Below are 25387 nucleotides of genomic sequence, written 5' to 3' on the forward strand. Positions count from 1 at the left end.
CTGCTGAGATATGTTTCTTCACAAGGCCTTTGCTAAGGAAGGGGCACAACAAACACCCCGCATCCCCAGTGGTGCGAGGGGCCCTCTCAGCTCATCTCTAGAGAGCTTTGCGAGGTTTGCTCTAAAGCAGCTGCAGTGTGCAGCCTGCTCTGAGCTCCTCGTGCTGACCCAGGACTGAAGAGAAACAAAGTTACAAGTTACATTGTTTCTCTTCAGTTACAGCTGGGCCCTGAAAAAGGATGGGCTGGGGCCCTCAGAGAGATCTCTCTCCACAGGGCACTGCTCCTCTGAGAAGGGACGAGGCAGCTCAGAGCTGTCAGTCTGAAATGCTTGTGCTGAATTAACATGTGTTGTTGCAGTGTAGAGAAAACTCCTCATTAGCTTTGAAGATGAAATAGAATGTGTGTTCTCTCCTCCCAGCTCCTATCGCTTGTAAATTACACTCCTTGTTTCCATCACAAGAGACTTTGGCTTTGTTGCATATTTAGACAAAAACATATTCAGTTCATAACACATCTTTTTAGGTCTCGGCCTAATCCAGCGTATGAGCTGGTCTGGCCGAGAATTTCGTAGGTGCTCGGAGAAACGCTTCTTTTGTGGTGATCGGCTCACTATCACGCGCACAAGCGCGCGCTGTTGCTGACCCCTTGATTGCGATCACTTTCACTTTCGCTGCCGCGCAGCCGTGTGCCTTTCATGGCCACGCGGCAAATGCTTGGTTTACTTGCCAGCATTGTGCACAAAAAAACACACTTTGCTCAAAGACGGAGATTGTATCCCAAGACTTAATGAGGCATGCCTCGGTCTCCTCTCAGGTACAAAAAAACCAAAATCCACAATATTTACATTTTTGCTCTTTCTTTGCTGCTGCTATTACTTGTTTTAAATGGTATCCTAAAAGCTGCCACTGAATATTGTTGGGTGGCGGCTCTACAGTCACCGAGGGAAGTAAGTACAGACACGACCGCAGATAGGCGCCTTGCAACATCTAGGTACTTGAAGTAAGAACTAGAGGTAGGCGATAAATGAAGAAGTATATTGGTCCTAATACATTGTGTTTTGTGGACTCTCTTTGCGAAATGTTGGCCGTTCCTTAGTAATGCTTGCACAATTTCACTTGCATACTGATGGCAATTCTTGACATATTGTATTCAGTGTTAGCATACCTGGGCGTTGTTTTCACTGGTCCAATAGTGGTCATTTTCACTGTGAGAATTCATGTCAAAATGGTGCCCAGCACTTGGATAAAGCTTCAAATGGATAATTATGGGTATTCTGGGCATTTTTACAGTCATCGCTATTGCTCCCAGAGGCTATTTGAAGTCTGAGACTGCTGCTATAACCTTTCTCCGTCCATCCATGCAGACCCTTGCCTATTCCATGTACGCGTTCATTTATTCTCCCCTTCATCCACGCATGTACTCAGTCTTTCGTTCATTAACCAATACATTCAATCATCCATTGAGTGGTTTCCACATTCACCTACCGAACCACGGAGGCAAACTTAACAATCAACAAATAAACACTTTTATTCCTAAAGTAGCCAAATCTAGCTCTCTCACCGCTTTTCTTAATTGTTACAGATTGAAAAGTAACAGGAAAAATAACTTCTTAAAATACGTATACAGTCACCACATAGGTCTATTGGAATGATTTGAACGCACACCTGTTTCAATAAGATGATTTGCATGTGCTTTTGTGAAAAGGTTAAGTTGACCTTTTCTGCTTTTAACAATATGTAGAAGAGTTTCAATATTATCTTGACGGAATTCAGGCCCATAACTGGGCGTCACCCGTGTAATATGCAGATTAATTATTTGAGGGCATTTCATTGACTTGCTAAAATTAGTCGTACATAATTATGAAAGCAGTGTACTTCAGTACTGTCTGATGATTTAGTGAAATTCTGTTTCTGTTATCCTGTATATTTAAAAATGCTATTAATATCTGTACTAATGATACTCGGTCTTCATGAAACTAGAATATAGAATGCACTCTATACGTCATACTCCCGTTACTGGTGGCTTCAAAAGAAATCTATTGGTCCATATGAGAAGCCTGAGAAAAGCTCCACAAGGCCACAATGGCACACACCTCGTTAGTGTATGACAAGCCGAAGAGAACACAGCTAACCTATAGGAGCAGAGCATCAGGCATCCTTACCGTAGTCATGGTTTCTTGCCCTGTAGCACCTGTGGTTGCCTAGTGGCTCCGCTGTAACACGTGTGGTTGCCTTGTGGCTCCGCTGTAACACATGTGGTTGCCTAGTGGCTCCACTGTAACACGCGTGGTTGCCTTGAGGCTCCGCTATAACATGTGTGGTTGCCTAGCGGCTCCACTGTAACACGCGTGGTTGCCTTGTTATTATTCTGTATCCTCGGTTCAATTCTGGGGTGCTTTTTCAACTTGTTGCTAGTTCATTGCGAATCTTACCGTTACTAATTCAAATTGTGTTACCTTTGGCTTATTTGCAATGCAAACTTTATCTCAATAAGTTGCTGTAACAAGCTGCAAGTCCGCTATGTAAGCCCATTCATTTGCTGTTTATTGTCCACATAAGGTTGCAAGATCATAAAGTGGAGTTTTCAGGATTTTGAATAGTTTCTTGTTTGAAGATACTCTCTCCTGTGCACCCCACTCCTGTACTAAGGTTACGAGTGACTAAGCGCCCGTCTTTCAGAGGTTCTTGCACCCACCTAAGTCTGACCTGGCACTGGTGCGTCCCAGCCTGGCATACAACGGGTGATCTCCGCACCTCCTTCTAGACCCCAGCTCACTACTTTTTGCAGTCTGTCACTCACCCCTCACCTCCCTGGCACTCACCCTTCACCTCTCAGGCCTGGCAGTCCCTCCTCACACCTGGCACTCACCCTTCTCCCTCTCTGGCACTGAGCATTGACTCTCCGTCACACTCAACTGTCACCTCCCTGACGCTCACCCTCGACCTTCATGGTACTCATACTTCCCCTCCCTGGCACATATCCTTTGCCTCCCTGACGCTCACCCATGTCCCTCCTGGCATTCTCTACTCGCCCCCTGGGCACTCACTCTTCACCTCCATGTTGGGGGAGCTACGGGACCCCCTACCAATGAGAAAAAGGATTGGATAAAACCAAAAGTATGTTATTGGCACAGTAGCTCCTGGTTCTGAAGGGAACTTCTTTGTGGACGGATATGTACTTTATGAAAGAGCAGGATGCCCTCACTCAGGGAAGTTAGCCAATGGCTGAAGCGGGCTGACCCACTGCCCTGTTCTGTGCTAGGAGGAAGTAATATGTGAATGGCCAGCGAACTTGTGGATGAAGGGGACTGGCTATATCCTTTAGCCATTCCTCTTCATCCGCAGGTCTGCTGCCATGCCATTCACAAATTAATTCCACCCAGCACAGCATACAGATATGTAGTGGTTTTTATCCCGTCTTCTATAATTTTAGTAAATTCAAAAGGTGCTAACGGCAGACCTATGAAGTCATCCATTAAGGTTGTTTAGCTTATTGGAATTTCATGGGCATAATCTTCAACATTTTATGAGATGTGTTTTAGTGTATGAATGTGTTGACCTCGCGCTCACTTTTCATACTTTCGACCCTTCATTGGTTACCTCTACATAAAAGGATTCTGTTTAAGATACTATTAACCGCCTTCAGGTCTCTCAATAAGACAGGCCTGAGATATCTCATGAGACGTTTAACTCGCTATGACCCCCCAAGATGCTTAAGGTCATCCGGAGGTAATCTAATTAGCATCCCAAGGTTTAAGCTTAAAACTAAAGGAGGTAAGTCTCTTACAATATTGGCTTCTAAAGCCTGGAATACCATGCCCTTTGCCCTCAGATCCCTTGTACAGGAAAATGCCTTTAGGAAGCATTTAAAAACGTGGATTTTTGGTTTGAAAGACAATTTTGTAATGGCTGCTATTTAGACCCTAATATTTGGTTTGTGCACATGTTCAGCACCAGGATGCCCCTTTCGGAGCGATAGTTAGCGCTCTATAAATAATCTATAGAAATACAAATACAAATACCGTGGACCATAGTACCATAATTTCAGTACTCAATACTGTAGTCAACTCTCTAAGCACCAAGTTGATTTTTCTGTTATCGCTCTGATTAATGTATCTCAGACTCAAGGTTTCCTACCTGTCAGTTAGGAATCCCCTGGGCTTGGTTCTAGGCCCCTGTTTTCTGTTGTTACATTGCATGTCTTGGAGACATAATTTCAAACTTTGGTTTTGTCTGGCACCTTTTTGCCAGTGATGCTCAAATATTTGACTCCTTCTCAACTTTTACCATGATCTGCAATCTAAAGCTTCTGACTGTCTCATAGCTATTCGACACAGAATGTAAATCCATTCTGTTATGCTGTAATCCAAGACCAAATATATTTCTTACCGTACAAGGTCGGAATACAAGCATTTCCCATTTCCTATGCTGTTTCACAGGAATACTCTTGCCCTGGAAATTCAGGCAGAATCTTTGCTGAACTGCTCGACCCAATAAGAGAAACCATGTACTCCGTATTTGCAAAGTCTGCCCCGATTCCCTTTCACATGGCAAAAGCATTGCTTTCCTTGCCTGACTTGGGCATTTCCATTTTCATAGCTTTATTCGGATAAAAACATCCATAAAAGAAAAAATAGTATACATCAAAACATACCAAATAATGGTAATTTAAAAAAGAAAGTACACTAAAATACACAGTACTTTACAGGACTATTCAAATACAATCATACAGTATTCAACGAGTTACGAGCTCGGGCAGTAGTCTTCAAAAAAGCCCCCATACAGATAATTAACTCATCATCACCCAGTTCAAGAAGAGACCGATATGCTTTTTAATCTACATGAAACCACCTCTTAAACAAGCATTAAAAATGCAATAGGTCTCGCCTTTTAATAAGTTAAAGCCATTTGCTTTGCTATACAATACCATTAGCAAAGCAAATAGCTTTAACTTAATCAAAGGCAAGGCCTATTGCGTTTTTAATGCTTGTGCTAAATGGTGACCTGCCATTCGAAATTCATTTTTTTTATTGACTCCCTTTCGCCTTTCGTCCGGCAAATCCGGACAGGGTCGGCTGCTTTGCTGCTGTCGCATGGCAATTTCTTATCTTTATGGGGGGCATCTGTTTTCACTCAGCCCCGTGTTTATTTTTGCATGGCACTTTCACTTATTGTGTTTCATGTGTTGTGAATGACACCAGACTGTGATGTGAGTGGAGTCGGTGCTGGGGCCAGCAGCAGCCGATGGGTGTGTGTCCCATCTAAAGGAATTTTGAGGCATGGGTAGCATTGGAAAAGGAGTTTCAAGTCAGTGCTTCCAGTCAAGATTTATGTCAGGTGGCCGAAGTGAGTAATGGGCACGTTTACTTTTTGCATGCTGTGTCTGCCTGCTGTATCTGTAGTGTAACTTTGCCTCAAGCACCGAGGCCTCTGCTGAACTGCCATGCTGTGTCTGCCTGCTGTATCTGTAGTGTAACATTGTCTCATGCACCGAGGCCTCTGCTGTACTGCCATGTCAAGCGCTCTACACTGCTGGCCTTATAAGGTGTGAAGACTGCGTCTCTCAAGATGTGCGGTTGGGGGCCGATGTGTGACCGGGGATCGCTGTGAGTAATGGGCGCATCAGACTGTCTCGCCTGTGGTGTCCGCCCGCTGTAGCTGCTGAGTAACGTTGCCTCACAAGGACTTTAAGGACTGGATGAGTACCAACAAACTCCAATTGAATTACAGCAAGACTGAAATAATGCTGTTTGGTAAGGCCAATCAGATATGGTCACAAGACTGGTGGCCGCAAGAAATGGGGCTTTGCCCTGAACCAAAAGAAGTGGTTCGTGACCTAGGAATCATGATTGAACCTACTCTTTCCATGAAGTCCCATGTTAATCTAGTATCGCGCACCTGCTATGGCATCCTGCGCAGGCTGCGTTAAATATTTAAATGGCTTCCCCTTGAATCTAGGAAACCCTTGATTCAGGGGCTCATTATTAGTCATTTAGACTACGGCAATGCCCTGTTTGCCTCCATAAATGAGTGTCTCTTGACAAAGCTACAAACAGTCCAGAACACCGCAGCGCGCCTGGTGCTTGTCTTGCCCCCCAGATCATCAGCTCTACCTAGCCTCAGGGAATTGCACTGGCTCCTTGTGCGCCAAAGAAGCCATTTCAAGATACTTAGCATTGTCCACAAGCTTCTAACAGGAACTGGTCCTTCTTATCTAGCTAAGAAGCTGGTCCTATATAATCCTTCCAGAGTTTTAAGATCCAGTTCCAAGTGTCTCCTGGTTCAACCAAAGGCCAGAACCACGAGAAATGGCTGTCGGGCCTTCTTTTATATAGCCCCGCTTCTCTGGAATAAACTGCCCCTTCACCTGTCATCCATCTCTAACCATCAGGCCTTTCGTAAGGGTCTGAACACTTGGCTCTTCCCTCATTAACCAGTGCCACTTTCCTCTCAGGGTCGTTGTCTTTCTCTGCCAAGCGCCTCAAGACCTTTTTGGTGATTTGCGCGCTATATAAGAATCTATGACTATGACTATGACCAGGCCTCTGCTAAGCTGCCTGGCTGGGCACACACACTACACAGCTGGTCTTGTGTTGGTAAAGACTGCCCGCTCTCTACACAACGCGCCTGTTGGAACCAGTCCCCACCGTTTGGGTCAGTGTAACTATGGAGGAGGAGTCATCAGTTCTAATCTGTGGCTGGGGCGTTTCTGAATACAGAGTCATGGCTCAGGTGACACATTAGAGGAAAGGCTGTATCCTCTTTCTGAGTAGACTGTGTGGTTTCCAGTAGAAGAAAGTATCTCGGCAAGCAAGACCCAGCAAGACATTAACCCTTTGAGAGCTCCCATGGCATTTAATTATGGCACGTTCCTCAATTGTGATTCCACCCCCATTTCTGGCACAACAGGGTCAACCTTCCATTCAAGCGGAGGAGTGGATAGACCCGTTTGATAATTAGATTAATTACAATAATCAAGCACAGAGAGAGGCAAAAGCGAAGGGTTGCTCCAGGTGCGGCAGTGCGTATCATACCAGTGACTCAAAGTGGTGTTTCGCTGCAAACAAGGAGCGCAGAAGATGTGGGCAAAGAGGTCAATATGCCCGGGTTTGTAAAGAGTCTGACAAATCCCGGGCTGCAGTTACCGATGACTTCAATTGGGAAGACGAGAATGAGGATTGTGTGTTGATGGTTCTCCCTGGCTTGGGAGAATATGTCAGAAGGATTCAACCAAAGGCACAGTCGCGGCCGGCATGGCTCACGGGCGGGGGCAAAGCGCGGTGTCGCACAGGCTTGGAGGGATGGGCGAGGGGTCACGACAGAAGTGGGGGGTTCAATAATTAAAAAAAAAAGTAAAACCTATCTTTCTGACGGCTCGGGTCTTGCGTCTTCACTGCTCGGTCTTCTCCAGCTTTCATTCCTCCGGCCGGAACAGGAAGCAGGCAGCCTCCCTCCCCTCCCCTATGCCAATAACAACGCTCCAGTGGAACGTTGTGATTGGCCGGGAAGCCGCCTAGCCAGGTGCTGTAGGGTATTGCACATTCTCCATGTAGGCTGCAACCCAGAGTATGTATGACTGGTTTGGGCGGCCCGAGAGGGCTGACCAAACCAGTCATGCTTTCTCAGGAGTGGACAAACCACTCCTGCCCTGCCTGGACCCTGCCTGCATTGGTGTGAAATCCTCCCAGCCGGCACCACTTTCCCACCACTCCTACCTGCAGCAGCTGAATTGTGTGTCTTTTGCTGTCTAAGTACACAGGGTATACACAGGGTATGCCCAGGTGTGGGTCCCAGGCTCACTGTGCCACTGGATTCAAGCTAACCTGGCTGATGAGGGGTGAAACCCCGAAACTGGTCCCAGAATGCTTGTTTCCGGTCCAGGAAGGACCTGGCTTGGCAGGTCAGGATAGACTCTTACCATGAGGCACAGGGTCAAGACTGATTTGCATAAGGCCATTTCTAAACTGGGGTGGCATGGTGAGCAAAAGAATGATCAATTTAACCCAGATCTCTAGATTGGGGGGTGAATGTTCTGATTTGTTCTGCATTCCAGCCATCAATTGTGTGTCTTTTGCTTCAAAGGATTATGGTGGAGGTTTTCAGGGATCTGGAAAACCTAAAGTTTTTCCAAGATAATAATTTGGTTTTTGGAGTGTCCATTCAGGAACACAACAACATCTTAAGGTCTATGTTAGGTAGGCTAAGGGGGCGGGTCTTACCCTAAGGAAGGAGAAATGCAAGTTCCTTGTTGAGGAAATTGAAAACCTTGGCTGTACGATTCCGGGGCAGGGCATCCAACCTTAATTTTACTTTTTGAAAGCTATCAAGTCTGCACTCATTTGACATGATAACAACCAGTTATGTTAATTTACGGGCTTGGTCGAATACTATACAATTTCTTTTCCTAATTCTGCAAACAAGACTGAATAATCTAGAATGTTATTGCGGAAGGGGTGTTCATTGGTTTAGGGCAATGCTCAGCAAAGTGCTTTTGATTGTGTAAGGAGAGACATTTGTGAGGCGGGATGTCATGCACCTTTTGACACTCATCTTAATACATTTCTAATGGTGGATGCCAGTGCGCATGGTTTGGGGGCAGTATTACCCTAGGTGCGGACGGGTACGCAAAAAAACTGTGGCTTCTACCTCATGCTCATTGAGGGAACGTGAAAGCAAATATTCCGTTATAGAGTTCGAGGCCCTAGCAGCTGCCTGCTCTGTCGAGAATTTTAGGACTTATTTATGGGGTTTACATTTTTGCATACGCACTGATCACAAACCCTTGGTGAAAGTTTTGAGTCCTGGTGGTACTGGTAAGGGCTCAGTTAGGCTAGCTAGACTGGCTTCCAGACTTCAGGAGTATTGTTGCAAGCTGACTGCCTTCTTGTATTTCTTTGGAGTCTCCTGGGGAAAACGGTCACAGTGGGTCTGCCTGGGATGAGGAAGGGGGCTTTGGTTTCATTGTGCGATGTGGAAGAATGTAGCAATGGCTGGATCTGTGCTGATGAATTAGGTTCGCAGGGACTTAAGTGGGATGAAAACTGGGGGGGTCTCTCAAAGGGGTGGCTTAAAAACATCTGAGCTAAAAACCTATGCTAAGCAGAGTGTGCCACCAGACAAAGATTTTGCTGATTCTGTCATTGCATTCACATATACAATACACCACGTAAGGTTGCACCGACTGCAAACTAGGACTATTGGCTTTGCATTGGTTGTTATATGCATAAGATGAATAAGCAACAACTATGGCGTTGCTGTATATAATATTGAAAATACTTCAGTTCTGAAATGAGACTGTGAAATAACTAAAATGAGGATCTTTGAAGTTACATTAAAGGCAGTGAAGGGTGGCACTGCTGCAGAGTCAAGATTTTTTTTTTCCCCCTTAGGGTAAGGTCAAAAATGGAGAGCCCGAGAGGGAACCATCTCAGTACTTGATTTTTAGAACTGCTGATGTGCACCGGCAGGACCTGACCCGCTTAACGCCTTGGGCATTTGTGCATGGATCGGGCATGTAGTCTTGAAGAATGTTAATCAAATGGTAGTGCATGGCGAGCTTAGGGGGAGCCTGGTTGGTCCTTCTGTGAGACCATTTGTTAAGATTCTGGATGAACTAACTCTGAGTGACACAAAAGTTCAATTGAGAAACAACAAGTTTGTACCACCTGAGGGTTTGAGGTGCAAAAACATTATCATGAGGGGCACTTTGGGAAAACTCTGACAAAAAACGGGTGAGGGAGAATTTTTGGTGCTCCTGTATGGATGATCAGAACATGGTGAGTGTTGTGGATTGTGAAGTGTGTAAGGAGAACGAAAATGGCTTAAGACCGGTGTCCTTACAGCACAAGGACATATTGAGTACCCTGATGCACCTCAGAGTACGGAGTACGATACCCTGATTAAGAGTTAAGAGAAAACTAAGGTAGAAAAGTGATGTTACAAATTTATATATTTGATTTTGTTTAAAGTTCTATTTGGTGTTCTACCCAAGCCTTTCAGACTCTTAAAACAACAACTACTGGTCGGTATTTATCTTGTGGAAAGGGATCAACCCTACCTGAGGTGACAGCATGAAAAGCACAGTAGTCATAGTGGGCTCTGCTCAAGCCCGCAGGATGAGGGTGGAGAGGTACCGGAGGCTAGCGCTGAGCTGTCTCCTGCTGCCATAGGTCCTGAAAGTTATATAAGGAGGCGCAGTGTGAAATGAAAGAAGAGTGACTTGAGCTGGCCTGAAATACCCTGGCCTTGTGCACCTGCAGAGCCCAGCGTCTGCCACATGTGTAGTCATCAATGACAAGTGTGTCAGGAGCTGTAGGCAGAGCCAGCAAACACAACCAAAACAATACACTTATGTGTTGGCACTGCCATAATTAATCCTCCAGGCTGTTCTTTTAATTTCCGCATTAAAGCATGCCTAATGCCAAACTGAATTTGATCTGGTGAATAAAACTATTTATTTTTCTCTATTGACGTTGCTGTATACCCTGCTGTGCATTTGAAAAACCTGATAAAGTGTTTAAAAAAAATTGAAAAAAGAAATAAGTTGTCAAGTTTAATTGCATCTCTAACACATATTCTCATATATTTAATGAAATAAAAAGTCTCGCTTCCAGTTGACAGCTTCCTGTAAATACTCTTTAGTCCTCTGCATCAGTGGTTTGAAGATGCTCATATACAGTGAAGCTGTAAATATTTTTCTACAGCAGCAACCGAGAGTGAGACCCTGTATGTGGACTGTGTGTGTCTTAAAACATCCATATCTGTGAGATCTAAAAACCCAGGTCTTTCATGCCACAAAATGTTTGTTCCTGTAAAATGTATTCACTCCTGAAGACTGGAAATGGAGGTTCTGTTAGTGGCCAGCAGAGGGCGCTCCTCGCCTGCTGATGAAATCCACTGAGCACATTATATGAAAGAGAGAAGGGTTTCCTCTTCCGGGTCAGCCATGGCAGAGACAGTACAAGCAGCGGACGTTAACATCATTTCCTGCCTCTCCCTCTGTGTCCAGCCTGCTGCAGAGGAGGAAGGACGCCCTGTCTGTATGTGCAGTTATATTCATCTTCAGACCCCCCATCACCTCTCCCAGACCCCAAATCTGCACCTGCCCCACACCAGCCATAGGAGGAGGAGAGAGCCTGGAAATGTCTGCACCGGTTTCTACTCTGGTAGGAGATTGTCAGCACCTTGTGCTGTGTTTGTAGAAATAGACGGTATAATCCTGGGGAAATCTCTGTCAGGAGCCGGGCTCTTCTATTTGGAGGGGGGGGGGCTTTCCTTCTGGCCCTGTGGGTGTTTGTGGTCATCATTTGTTTTAAGATCTGTGCACGGTGCTTTGCATCTTACTGAGAAATCTGTGTTTGCTGCACTGTATTTTACTGCACTATAAGAAATCTACACACTATGCTCTACATCGTACTTGACTATGAAGAATCTGTACCACTGCACTGCATCTTATTGCACTATGACGATTCTGTGTCACTGCACTTCGTCTTAGTATGTTGTGAGGAATCTGTACAAGCTGCAGAGTACCTTACTGCACTATGATGAATCTATGCACTGCACTGCCATACACTGCACTGTGAAAAATCTGTGCACACTGCACTGCATCTTACTGCACTCTGAGGAAACTGTGCACTGTATCTTACTGCACTATGAGGAATCTGTGCACGCTGCACTGCATCCTAATGCACTGTGACAGATCTGTGCACACTGCACTTTACTGCACTATGAGGAATCTGTGTCACCACAGTGCATCTTACTGTACTGAGGAATTTGTGCCACTGCACTGCATCTTACTGTACTGTGAAAAATCTGTTCACATTGCACTGCATCTTAGCGCTCTATGAGAAATCTGTCCACACTCTTTGCTCGGCTCTCGCTGTTAGTTTGTTGACTTGCCCAACTGTACCCCTGTGCCAGAAGCTTGTCCCCAGGCAGTTGAACATCAAGCCTTCCCTGCTGCCCCTTTGCTCCTGTTTTCATATCTCACTCTAGGTAAAACCTCAGTCATTGCAATAGTTTCCAGCGGCATAGGTTGGCTTATAGCATTATCTGCTGCAGAGGTTGTGTGTCTGCTGCAGGGATTGTGTGGTTGTGTATTGACCTTGGGTCTCCCAGGTAGGAGTCCTTTCATTGCAGTAGAATGTACGTGTCTGTGTTTTTGATTTATCTCTGCAGGTTGGATGTGTGTTCAAGTGAACAGGGTAGCGTTGTCTTTGCATGCTGTGTGTGTGTGTGTGTGTGTGAGAAACGTCTAAAGTGTCTTTTTGTAAAGGGTGTCTGTCTTAGCGGATGTTGGCGGGACTGTCAGTCACTCTTATCGGCCTCTCCTCTCTGTACAGAAATCTTTAGGATCACTGGATGTAAGAGGGTCTGTTCTGTGCAGAATAGTCCGGTACTACTCCGCACACTGCAGACGTCTCAGCAAAGTCACATGTGAAGTTCTAGTTCTTCCCTATAGAATTAGGCAGGTTTGAGTGAGACTTCAGCACAACCTCCAAATGTGTGAGTGACCCAAGCACCCAAGGCTACTTGTATGATAATGCTGCAAAGGGTTACTGTACTCTCATCAACGGTGTGTTGATGAGGATTGTAATATGATTTAGGAGTCTATGTCAAGCATTCCATTCTGCTCTGCTTGTCACTTCAGCAGGAAGGGGAGAACAAAATGAACAAAAAGAGGCCAGAAAAGAGAAATAAGAGTGACACAGAGAGCAACATGAAGTGTGGAGTCAAGTCATTAATAGATATTGATCAAAATATGAAAGAAATACGTTTGTAGGGGAGGGAATGAGAGTTCTTAAAGAAGGGCAGGACAAGAAATGTAACGAACATTATGTGGAAATTGGCAAAAGTTGAATTGTATGTTGTGAGCTAAAAATGAGAGTTAAATATGACTTGAATGTGAGTCTTCAAGAGTTATAGGTGTAACGTGCTGTTTAGTGGTACTAATACTTGAACCAACTTTAGAGCTATGGGTCTGGGATTTAATCCCAATCAGCAAACGGTGTAAAGGAGCCAAATGGAGGAATCAATGTATTTTCGTGCATGTTACCAATTTTAACTCTAGTGAGATAGCTAGGAGGGTCTAGGTTTCAACCGTCCTCCTGTATAAATAGGTTCATGTCAAATCACAAAGGGGAAGAGTAGAGGTAGGAGAGATAGGGAGGAGAGTCCCTTGTATTGCAGAAGGAAAGCGCACCTCTTGCTACGACTGTAAAGAAAGAAAAAACCTTTTCTTTCAAATGGTAACTAGTCACAATATCGAGTTTTTAATTTCGACTAGATATAATATCGAGTCAAAAATATAGAATAGACATAATATCTACTAGACATAATATAGACTATAAAAATATCGACTAGAAAAAATGAATATCGACTAGAATAGCAAAAATATCGAATCAAAAATATAGAATGGACATAATATCGACTAGACAGAATATAGACAACAAAAATATCGAATTTAAGGTAAGTTGATATTAATGTTTAATTTTTGTGTAATATATTTCTGTAGCGGGCTGTGGAATTAATTGTTAAATTATTATTTGGTAATTAATTAAAATATAATTGCTAATTAATTTTAATTAATTAATTGATTAATATTTTATTTTTTGTTATTTATTTTCCATAGCTGGTTGTGGGTTTTTAGGGGAATAGGTGGGAAGTAATTTAATTATAATATATTAAATATGTTATTTTAGTTATTGGTATTTATTTAGAATTATTTGTTAATTGAAAATTGGCAATTAATTAAAACATAATTGGTAATTAATTTTAAGTGATTAATTGATAAATATGTTAATGTTATTAATTTTTTTTATGTAGCGGGTTATAGGGGAATAGGGTGTGAAGTAATTTTATTATAATTAATTACAAATGTAATTTAATTTTTGGGTATTTAATTAGAATGAATTGGTAATTAATTCATAATTGGCAATTAATTAAAATAAAATTGGTAATTAATTTTAATTGATTAATTGATAAATATTTTAATGTTATTAATGTTTTTTATGTAGTGGGTTGTGGGTTTATAGGGGAATAGGGTGGGAATTAATTTTATTATAATTAATTAAATATGGAATTTAATTTGTAGGTATTTATTTAGAATTAATTGATAATTAATTATTAATTGGCAATTAATTAAAATATAATTGGTAAAATGTTTTTGATTAATTGATAAATATGTTAATTAGAGTAATTTGTTTTCTGTAGCAGGTTGTGGGTTTATAGGGGAATAGGGTGGGAAGTAATTTAATTATAATTATTTCAATATGTTATTTTACTTATTGGTATTTATTTAGAATTAATCGTAAATTAATTATTAATTTGTAATTAATTATAATATATTTTGTAATGTATTGTAATTGATTAATTGATAATTATGTTACTTTTATTAAATTAATTTCTGTAGTGGGTTGTGTGTTTTTAGGCGAATAGCTTGTGAAGTAATTTAATTGTAAGTAATTACATTTTTGAATAAAAAATATATTGAGTTAATTTTTAAAAATACTTTAACATTTTTAATTTATTTTTAATCTGTAAACAATTATTATTAGTAGGTAATTTTTATTATTAAATAATGTTTATTTGTATTTAAAATTGATTATTTAATATGTTTTACACAATTGTAAAATATTTTAATTAATTTGTAATTGGTGTTACTATTATTTATATTTAAATAAGAAGTATTTACTTGCCCTACTATTGCACTCACTGTAGTTGGAATAGTAATTTTACCCCTACGCTATCCAACGCCTTCCCTACTGTTGCACTCACTGGAGTTGGAATAGTAATTTTTACCCCTACGCTATCCAACGCTTTCCCTACTGTTGCACTCACTGGAGTGGGAATTGTAATTTTTCCCCCTTATGCTATCCAACGCTTTCCCTACTGTTGCACTCTCTGGAGTTGGAATAGTATTTTTACTCCTACGCTATCCAACGCGTACCCTAATTTTACACTCACTGGAGTTGGAATAGTTATTTAAACCCCTACGCTATCCAACGCTTTCCCTACTGTTGCACTCACTGGAGTGGGAATAGTAATTTTTACCTCTACGCTATCCAACGCTTTCCCTACTGTTGTACTTTCTGGAGTGGTAATAGTAATTTTTACCCCTACACTATCCAATGTTTTTCCTACTGTTGCACTCGCTGGAGTGGGAATAGCAATTTTTACCCCTACGCTATCCAACGCTTTCCCTACTTTTGCACTCTCTGGAGTGGGAATAGTAATTTTTACCTCTACGCTATCCAACGCTTTCCCTACTGTTGCACTCTCTGGAGTGAGAATAGTAATTTTACCCCTACGCTATCCAACGCTTTCCCTACTGTTGCACTCTCTGGAGTTGGAATAGTAATTTTTACCCCTACGCTATCCACGTTTTCCCTACTGTTGCACTCACTGGAGTTGGAATAGTAATTTTAACCCCTACGCTATCCAACGCTTTCCCCACTGTTGCACTCTCTGGAGTGGGGATAGTAATTTTTACACCTACGCTATCCAACGCTTTCCTACTGTTGCACTCACTGGAGTCGTTACAGTAAAGTATCCTACGGTAAAAATATTGTATATGTTTTGTAAATAATATGTATATATATATATATTCACTGAAAAAACCAAAGGTTTTACAGACGTTATAGTTAGGAAGTAGCATTTACAAAACCTATGAAATTCACTGAAAAAACCATAGGTTTGACACATGTTATAGTTAACTGGACATTTTACTCATATAAAACCAATGAAATTTCCCCGTTATAGTTACTTCAGCTTACTATAACTCGCGCGCTCGCAATGCACTGCTGATGACGTCACATATTACATCACTCATGCTTTGAACATTTTAGCTTCTATTTTTAAATGTGTGTATCAAAGGTTATATTACGCTGAGAGGAGGTCTACCACTCTTTTACAAGGATGATGTCATCAGTGATTTCATCAGTGATATTATTTCAGATATCATCAGTGATGTCATGAGTGATGTCACTGACCATGTCATGAGTGATATAATATGTGACGTCATCAGCAGTGCATTGCGGGCGCGCGAGCTATACCTACATGGTCTTGTTATGAAGATGGAGTGGGTTTTGGAAGTGAATGTTAAAAATATCAAAATAGTGGGACAAAAACAACTTTATTTTCTACCCCTAATTGATACACTAAAATCTGGGGACAAGCGGGAAATGTTAGAGGCGTAACTACCTACTGTTTCCCTGGTTGGTCGACTAGTTTCAGCCCTTACCCCAAGGCTTTTCGTTTAGACCTTAAAGGAGAAATGATGCTCCCCCTCCTGATGTTGCTATTAGCACAGCTAAAGTTGGAAATAAAAATAAGAAAAAATATATATACAGCACTTAATAGGTCTGCTTTAAATCTCAAAAGTCCTGCTGAGGTATGAAGAGAAAGAAAAAGGTTAAAAAACGCACGACCTTCTGGGTAACAAGGGGTTAAAAATCATTGGTGGTTCATAGGTTATAGTGGTGAAAATATACCAAACCAGTGTGTATAAAGTGAGAAAATGCTGTGATAATTGGACTAACAAGACATTACAAATATATGAACATTTAAAAAGCATAAATTGCTGGCACATAGTCATAATACTGTGGTGATGGAGGTTAAGTACATACATAAGAGACCTTCACTGGGTCTCATGAGTCCTTCGAGGAGTTGATGGGATGCCGGTAGACAAACCCTGAAGGTACGTTAATAAATGAGAAATTCTCTGAAGTTAGAATACTGTCTAAAACAACGTAACAAATCGCTTACGGGATGTTGGGCAGAGCGCGTCTACTTACTTCGTCAAGGCTACTCCCTTTCGGGACATCTGATTTGCTCACTTGAGGCTCCAATGTTACTGGAGCAGCGTGTGAGTTCAGCATGTTATGTTGGGTCATTGCCAAATGCAAGCATCCACTTGGGTTAATACACATGCTGCACAGATCTGTAATTTGTATCCTACATACCAGTCATAATAAGTTCTGTTGAAAATGGCTCTTTCTATGGTGCTTTACCTGGACTTTTTTTTTGCTTTTCTCCCTTCCGGTTTTCCGTTGATCTATGTGGTAGACTTAGGATTTTGAGCACTTTTGACACTGCTATTTAGTGCCAAAACTCTGTGTTCGTCATATACATACTGGTGATTAGTGTAGACCTGATTGGCTGAATTGAGTTAGCTGTAAATCCTTTGTCTATAGGTGAGATATATATCTAGAGCATGTAACTCAAAGGCTCCTCCATGGGCCTGCAGCACTGGTTGTGCCATCCACGGAGGTTGCTCTTTAAACGTGCCACAGGTTTGCTATGACGGGGTCTCTGTTTGCAGATTACTGTTACTTGGCTTGTGATTTAAAAGGCTACTTGCAAAGGTTCTACAATTCTCTTGCTATACCGGAGTACTTCCTAGTGACAGGGTGCGGTGTCGGGAAGAGGTAGGGCATGTGTGCGTTTGTGCTACATGCACTGGTAATGAATAGCACCAGGTGGTGTGTTCGGTACCGTAGGGCATGTTTCCCGAATTGGATTGATGTGAGGGATCCGTGGAAAGCCGCAGAAGCTGGATTTCTTGCATGCAGAAGTGTGGCAGTATAGTGTTTGATATTGATGAGTTCAAAATTGCAAACCCTCTCCGGTGCAGCGAGTAGATCCGACATTACGATGTTGGAAATACCACTTTCAGAAAGTGGCATTTCTGTGTTTGCGGCTCTGTGTGCCTAGCGGACTGTCTCCAATTCACAGCTGGGTTCTGGGGGGACATTAACATTTGTGCATTCCAAATAATACAGCCATAATCTAGGGGCTCAAAAGAAATTTCTGACCTCTGACTAAGAAGGGGTAGAATTGGCACCTGCATTCCAAGGGGCAGGGTTGTGACCCAACTATAGATACTGATCAAGCCTCCCAGGGTAGGATGTCAGACAGGACACAATTTAGAGAGTGCTCTGTTGCAGGGATTCTGCCCAAGAACAGAGCTATGCGTAGGATTATGGGTTCTTAGGGAGTAGGGACTGAGTCATCCTACCACCTGAGTACCCATAAACCCAGGATAGACTAGCTATGGTGTCTCACTTGCTCTCCTACTCACTCACAGAGAAACAAGTGATTATACACCCCAGAATACATCATTCCCATATCTCCTCTTCAGCTCATCTCTTTTCCTGTAAAGCCATGGCTTAAGGTGGGGATTGATTTTGTGGGTCCATTCAATTTTCTTCCCTACAACTTACGCTTTGCATTTGTGTTAATGGATTTTCACAGCAAGTAGCCTGAAGTCAAGTTTTGTGCTTCTCCCACAGCAAGCAATGCTATTCTTTTCCTTAACCCCTTGCATGCGGGGCTCATTCTCCCGCTGTGCTGCGGGGAGGCAGGGTGCGCACAGTGCCCCAGTGTTCATGATGAGCTCAGCTCGTCATGAGCCATGGTGGTCGTGTGCTCATGACGAGCTGAGCTCATCATGACCACACCCGTTTCTTTAGAACGCTCGCACAGCAGGGGAATTAGCCCCGCGTGTGAGCGTTTTAACGGTCATGATGAACTCAGCTCGTCATGAGCGCACGGGAACCCTGGCGTGGTTAATGACGAGCTAAGCTCGTCATGAGCGTCCAAGGGGTTAAATAGATTTTTATAAGAGAAGGGTTTCCAGAGGCTCTAGTTTCTGATAATGTTGTGCAGTATGTCAATCGGGAAATGAGCGTGTTTTTGAATGAATCTAGCGTGAAACATCTAAGAAGTTTGGTTGGACATTCTTAAACCAACGGTCTGGTTGAGAGGATGAACAGGGTTGTGGTGGGCTAAACATCATTTTTTTGATATGGCGGGTGCTGTCAGATCCATGTTGTGGTGTTACCTCACAACACCACATTCTCTCACAAAAGTTGCACCCTTTGTTTCACTCAAAGGTAGAGTACCCACTTCTGCTCTTTATCTAGCTTGGCTTTTAAGAACTGTTTGTAACAAAGTTTAATGTTGGGTGGATCATGTTGCTTTAGAATCTTGAGTCAAAGTTGCGCAGAAAATGTCCGACAGGTATAATCAAAAGAAGTCGGCCAAGACAGTCAATTTGTGTTCTGGGGACAAGGTTCGGGTTAGAAACACTCATTTTGTCAAAAAAGGTGGTATGTCCTTTGGTGAACCTGTCTGTGTCTAAAAAAATTGTGGTGGTGCCATTATGGTACGTGGTGGGCATTGGTGGAATGCAGGAAAAGTTGTGAAAGTTCAGTCTGCTGCACATAATTGTAATGGCACCAGGGAAAATGTTGTTTTGCCTTCTGGACTAACTAATGTTTCTGCAGGCAATTCTCCTTCTGGAACAACTAATATATCTTCAGGTAATGCTTCTGAAACCATTGTGACAAGTCATGTGCCAAGGAGGTCTATACGTGTTAGATGTGTTCCTTGGAGTTTACAATGAACTTTTCAAAATTTCTCATCTGCATTAATTGTTCTATACTAGATATTTTTCTTGTATTTCCATGTTCAGGATTTCTGACTTTTGTTAATTATTGTGTCTTTGTTTATTTTTATTGTATGACTTTATTTGTTTTTTTGTTTAAACAAAAGGAGTTAATATGTTGTACCTAGATATGTTTATTTAAGGTTCTATACAGAACACCATGTGTTGTTATGGTGTGGGGATGTGGGGAGTTCTAAGAAAGACAGTTGGTACCTCTCTTCTGTCGTGAGAGTAGTGGTGGCTTGTTGTTCCCACGAATAAATACTCAAGACTAAGCTACTGTGCCCTGTGGTGTTAAATTGTGTTTGGGGACACAACAGTACTTAACCAGGGTCAATCACATCATTACACCTTGCTTCTCGCTCAACCCTTCATTGGCCATGGTAGACGTGACATTAATTTCAACCTCCTCTCGGGCAATGGGCACTCCAGGTCATCCGCACTGGATAGCCAGTCTGTGCAAATTGGCACTAGAGAGAAACTCCCCATGCTCGGGATACTTCCTCTCAACAATAGTCCTGTCAGCACCTGCATCCTTCAGGGTAATGAGCTTCCTCTCTTGGAGGCTAACTAACAGCACAGACCCCATGATATTTGAATGGATGCACCTAGGGACATCTGTGTCCCCTTCCAAAATGGTGATTGCTTCTAGATTGTGTCCAACAGGGGTCCATTACCCAAGTTAACAACTCACAATAATGGGTGCTGCTGAGACACGTCTGTCACATGACAGTTCTTTACTGAATGCCCCTTCAGTGTGACCCCTGTAGCAAGTTATCCCTTGGAGTTTTCGAAGAATGTTCTTTTCCTTTTGTACTGACTTGAAACCCAATTAATTTTTGCCTGCGTCCTATCCATGGGAATGTTATACGGTTCCTACAAATTAAGTAGAACTGTGTATTCTGGACAACATAAACTTCAAAATATGGGAACTTGGTTCACAAGTATCATCAAGAATTGTTGGCCTGGTTCCTAACTAGCTCACAGTGCCCCATCTGAATCCCCGAAACTCACTAGGATACCAGATGGTATCAGCAACCACAAACATGACCCCTTTTGTACTCCCCAAGGGAAACGTGGAAACAACCCTACCCTTTTGTTGTTTACTTTTGCATGCCCAAAGTAAACACAAGAAAGATACGAATTGGCTTTTCAAACATTTATTGAAACAATCGTATTCTTGTGTAAAAAGAGTGTGCTGCGATTGTCAGGCAACACAAGCAAAGCAGTGTAACCAGCATTAAAAGAATTGTTAAAAGACAAAGATGTAATGCTTTCCCTTTTGGGTCTCCCTTAGTTTTGCATGTTAGGGTGTCTCGGCTCGCTCTGCGTAGCCACATATAACACATTTATGTTATTATTTTGAGAAAAGGCATTGTCCCTGATGTTTTCAAACTTGCTAAAGTTGTTCCCATACTAAAGAAACCCAAAGCCGACCCCTCGATATTGAGCAACTTCCGCCCTATCTCATTACTTCCCTACCTTAGTAAGATCTTAAAAGCTCATGTAGCTAACTGCCTCAGCTCTTTTATCGAACATGCACAATTTCTTGACTCCCAGCAAGCAGGATTTAGACCAGCTGTTAGAAGGTGGTTCTGACACTAGGGGACGCCCAGATTTTTCACTTTTTGAGCACCTAATTGTTGAGCTTTTACTGTGGGGAGCCTCATAATCTGGGGCTCACCCACAGTGAACTCATAATGAAGGAGATTTTACTGGTGTACCCCTGACTTGACTAGGCCACTGCGCAGCAGCCGGAGTATGGGACACCGTGCTGGGTACATGTAGACACAGGTCTACATGCGTGTGCACACAGGTAGGGGCTGCGCAGGGGAGATTCCTAGCGTGCCCAGTCCAGGAGCAGCAACAGGGTGAATTGTGTGGCAGGACATATGTAGAATTGGGTGGTGCCCCGGAATAGGCTTTATACCCTGGGAAGGAACATGCCAGGGAAAGTCAGTGTGTTTTACTGTGTTTTCACTTCATTATTCCCCTATGGGGATGTGGGGCCCATGGCTAAAATGACTTCCACAAGGCCTACAGATTCCAGACGTGCACTAAAGTCTAGTGTAGTGGATGTGAAAATGAGTATTCTGCAGAGTCCAAAGTCATATTTGTACTGCTTTTGGGTCGTCCAGAAATGTCATATTTCTCTGAGTCCCTGGCTGGGGTCTTGCTCTGGCAGGTTAGATTAATAACCTTTCTTCCCAGAGCGAAGATCTTCCCTCTGAGGAGAAATAACAGGTGGAGCCACAAGCCAATCCATCAACTGCTGTCGCTGGGTGCCAGGCACCAAGCTGAACCACGGGAAGGCAGTGAGGGGGGATGAAGTTGGGTTTCAGAGGCCATGTGGCCAGAGACACTGGACAACACCATTTTGACCAAACCCAGAGGCTGGACAAGAAGGAGGGAGCAGGGGCAGGGAAGTGATGTGTTGCTGTTTGATAGGACACAGAGAGACTTCCTGCCAGCCTGCTCAACTTTTAAAAAGTACTTGCACAGGAAGAGAAGCTCTCTCTGGGGTGTGGTCTGCGGGGCGAAAGGAGCTAGAGCCTGGTGTAATGGGCAGTTGGAAGGAGGAAACCCCTGACTGCCTCCCAAGCTCCTAACAGCTCCAGAAGGAGAGCCCAGGTCCGGTGCGCCGAAGGAGAGGCTTCTGCTCAGGGAGAAGAGAGGCGCATGAACCTTTGACCCCTAAGCAGACCAACGACGAAGCGCTTGGGGCTCCGCCGCCGGTCTTAGAGATGCCTCCAGGGTGGGTCAAGTCCTGGGGGCTGCCCCAGGAGGAAGCAAAGCCAGGGAGTGCTGTGGCGCTCCCTATGAGGATGCCAGCAGGGGGCCAGGAGCCCACCCTGGCCCCCAGTGATGTGAAGTAGGGGGGCGGGAGAGCGCAGTCACGCCCCCGTGAAAATTGCCACCAGGGGGCGCCAGGTGCCCACCCTGGCCCCCTGCTGATACGGGATGCGTAGGAGCGCCGTCGCGCCCACCCCCCGAAGATATCCAGGGGCTTGGGACCCCATCCCCGGGTCCCAAAGTCATGGAGGGAGCCCGGAACCCCATCCCCGGGCCCAGACGATAAGGGGAAGGCCGGGGAGTGCAGCCACACTCCCCCGAGGTCCCGATGGGACCGCTGAGTCTGTGTCTGCCCGCCGGAGCGGGCAGACCAGAAGTGCTCGGCCGACTCCCGCGGCAGGACAGAAGAGAGCTAGCCACGCGGGAAGCCTTCAGGGGCAGGCAGGGGTGGGCTCCCTGGGCTGGCCTCCAACCCAGGTGTAGCGCAAGGGTCCCTGGTGGGACCAGGCCCCTCAGAACAATGATGTCGGCGTTGAGGGCCCTGGTGGGACCGGGCCCCCCAACAACTGGCAGAGCAGCTGGGTGGGCTCCCCGAGCCACCTCCTCTCACCTGGGGGTCCGGGTGGGACCGGGCCCCCCACCAAGGCCCAAGACGCAGCCGGAAGCAGCGGGAGAGCCGCACATCATTTATGCAGCCAGGCCCATAATGCCTTGTAGGCCAGGACCGGCCTGCAAGGGCAATCCAGCATGTTCAAGGCTTGTGGTGGCCCCAGGAGAACGGGGTCACCACCCTGCATGTTCAAAGGTGCTGAGGAGCTGCTGGAGCAGCACAGTCTCCACAAAGCACAAAGAGCAAAGTCCTGCTCCAAGTGTCTTGGGAATTCAAAGGAGTCAACCACTCTGGGGCTTAACTTGCAGTTAACACCTTCTGGGCTGAAACTGCTGTTCTTCAGCGGAGGGTGTTTCGATAATTGCCTCAAGGAGTGAAGAGCTGAGTTGGAGATGTCTGCGGAAGGGCATCCCCTGCAGGTGAAGAGGTGTAATTGCACTGAAATGCATTTATTAATGTTTTTTTCTTTTAGAGGGACTGATGTTCAATGTGAAGTATTGGTGTAAGGTAATGTCCAAAGCCAAGTGGTTTTAAGTGGCTCGGGTGTCTGACAGTATTTACAACTTAATCCTGTGATCATCTGTGATGCCTTTAGGGGCTGTATTTGCAATGCATTTTGAATGATATCCAAATGTGCTGAGTACTGTCATTCTAAAGTGTGCGTAAACATGTATTCTTGCTACTGCGCTTAGGTGAAGACCCCTGACTGTTAGCCCTTAAGACATGGCCATATGCAAATCGGTCTTGACCCTGTGCCTCATGGGAACAGTCCAGCCCGAACTGCCAAGCCATGTCTTCCCTGGACCGGAGTCAAGCTATCCTGGCTGATGACAGCAGATAGCCAGGAAAACGGTCCTAGAATGCTTGATTCCGGTCCAGGGAAGACATGGCTTGGCAGTTCGAGCACAGGGTCAAGTTCCCATGAGGCACAGGGTCAAGACTGATTTGCTTTCTCGAGTTCACAAGAAGGGATTTAGTTTCTGACAACTGCATAAGCATGACAATTTTGTTTCCCCCAGATAAAACTGATCTTCAGAGTCGTGGAAACAATAGATAGATATTTTACCTAGTCATTCGTGCATGCTTCATTTCACCAGAGGTGCAGAGAAATAGAGAGACGGGCGTTTTCAATAAAAGTATTTATTGAACAGTCTTCTTTCTCAAGCAGAAGAAATGAACTACTACAATCGTGATACTGGTTGCAAAGTATAATGCGTACAGTAAGGAGGGTATTATAAAATAATACTGTAAAAGCATTGTATGGTTCCTAGACCATAGATAAATACATACATAAATAACAAAGGCTAAAAAGTACTCAACTGGTGCTTCTAAAATACGCCTACCCCAATGTACCTAACCTAAGTCTAGTACGAGGGAAGAAGTAAGTGAGGTGGAGCATAAATTTAGTATTCTTTGCCAAGAATCTATCCAAGCTATACAACAGTTTTTCCTATACAATCAATTAGTAATTCTAATAACTTTTACTTGCATCGTTGTCTCTTTCTTGTGTTTAGAAAGGGCATGCATGTGTGAGTAAGTGAGTAACAAAAGGGGAGGATCGGTTGCCACAGGGTCCTTGGGGATAGAGGGTCGCGTTTGAGCTTGCTGAAATCACCTGTTACTCTGGAAAGATTAGGCCTTCAGGTGAGGCACTGTGTGCTGCCAGGATTGGGCCGACAAGTACTGACGTTGTAGAGAGACTCAGTCCCTAAACTTTGATGTCCTGTTGTCCTAACAAACAGTTCTGCTTTACCAACAGAATCAGTGCAACAAGTTCACCGTTATAACATTACTGTGTGGCTATATGATTATATTATTCTACTCCTACCTAACACTATCTATACAATTGCTAGCATAGTGGGAGTACCCTTTGCCAGATACCTTGGGTTAGCCTAAACTGCCATACCTGACTAAGATGGATCACAAAGCCAGCCTGTGTAGAATGGTTAGCCTCCTTTTTTTTTGCATCAGTCTTTGTGTGTGTGTTAAATTTTAAGGCAAATACAATTCTGTTGTGTTTAGACATTTCTAAGGCACACGGTTTGATTTTAAAACCTGCAATTTTCACTCAATTCCATAATCGTTATCAGTGTAATTTGTCCATGCTGTAAGAGAGAAGTGCCATTAAGTGTAACACAGAATGCATAAGATACAATATTATTTAAAGATTATATGTGATTTGGCCACGCTGTCATGCCATTGTCCACCACAGCCAATGCATTTTCCAAAATATTCCTCTCAATTTATCTTAATCTTTCAGCGGCGTCCACGGTTCATTGTAAGTGTTGTAGATGAATCTTTTAGCATGTGGTGGCCTAGGACCCAACAAGAAATCTTGTAAATCCATGTCATCAGAGAGTAAATATAGATGTTCCTTAACTGCAGATAATGTGGAAGATTGTGACCATTGCTGTGTTGAAGCAGGTTCTGATTATGAAAAAGGGGAACAGTAAGGCTTGGCATCAGTAACAGTCTAAATGTAATTAAACAATAATGATCAGGAACAGCAGCCACATCTCCTACAGCTGCTTGCTGA

The 25387-nt window shown here is 43.7% G+C and overlaps 2 protein-coding genes across 3 annotated transcripts in view; both read left to right on the forward strand.

The window, feature by feature from the left end:
* The window catches only part of LOC147661246 (uncharacterized), a 137463-nt gene that overhangs the window by 34173 nt on the left and 77903 nt on the right, over window positions 1-25387 (forward strand). Inside the window, exon 1 of one of the 2 annotated variants that reach the window (XM_086951208.1) lies at window positions 11035-11166. The exons of the other annotated variant lie outside the window; for it this stretch is intronic. The gene's annotated coding sequence lies outside the window, so the exon portion shown is untranslated. Of the gene's footprint in view, window positions 1-11034; window positions 11167-25387 lie in introns of those variants that run through there. 2 annotated transcript variants of the gene reach the window in all.
* The window catches only part of LOC147661247 (uncharacterized), an 80986-nt gene that overhangs the window by 34173 nt on the left and 21426 nt on the right, over window positions 1-25387 (forward strand). The gene's annotated exons all lie outside the window — the stretch shown is intronic.

This window comes from Lissotriton vulgaris, unplaced genomic scaffold, assembly GCF_964263255.1.
Source record: "Lissotriton vulgaris unplaced genomic scaffold, aLisVul1.2 SCAFFOLD_372, whole genome shotgun sequence".
NCBI classification, from domain to species: Eukaryota; Metazoa; Chordata; class Amphibia; order Caudata; family Salamandridae; genus Lissotriton; species Lissotriton vulgaris.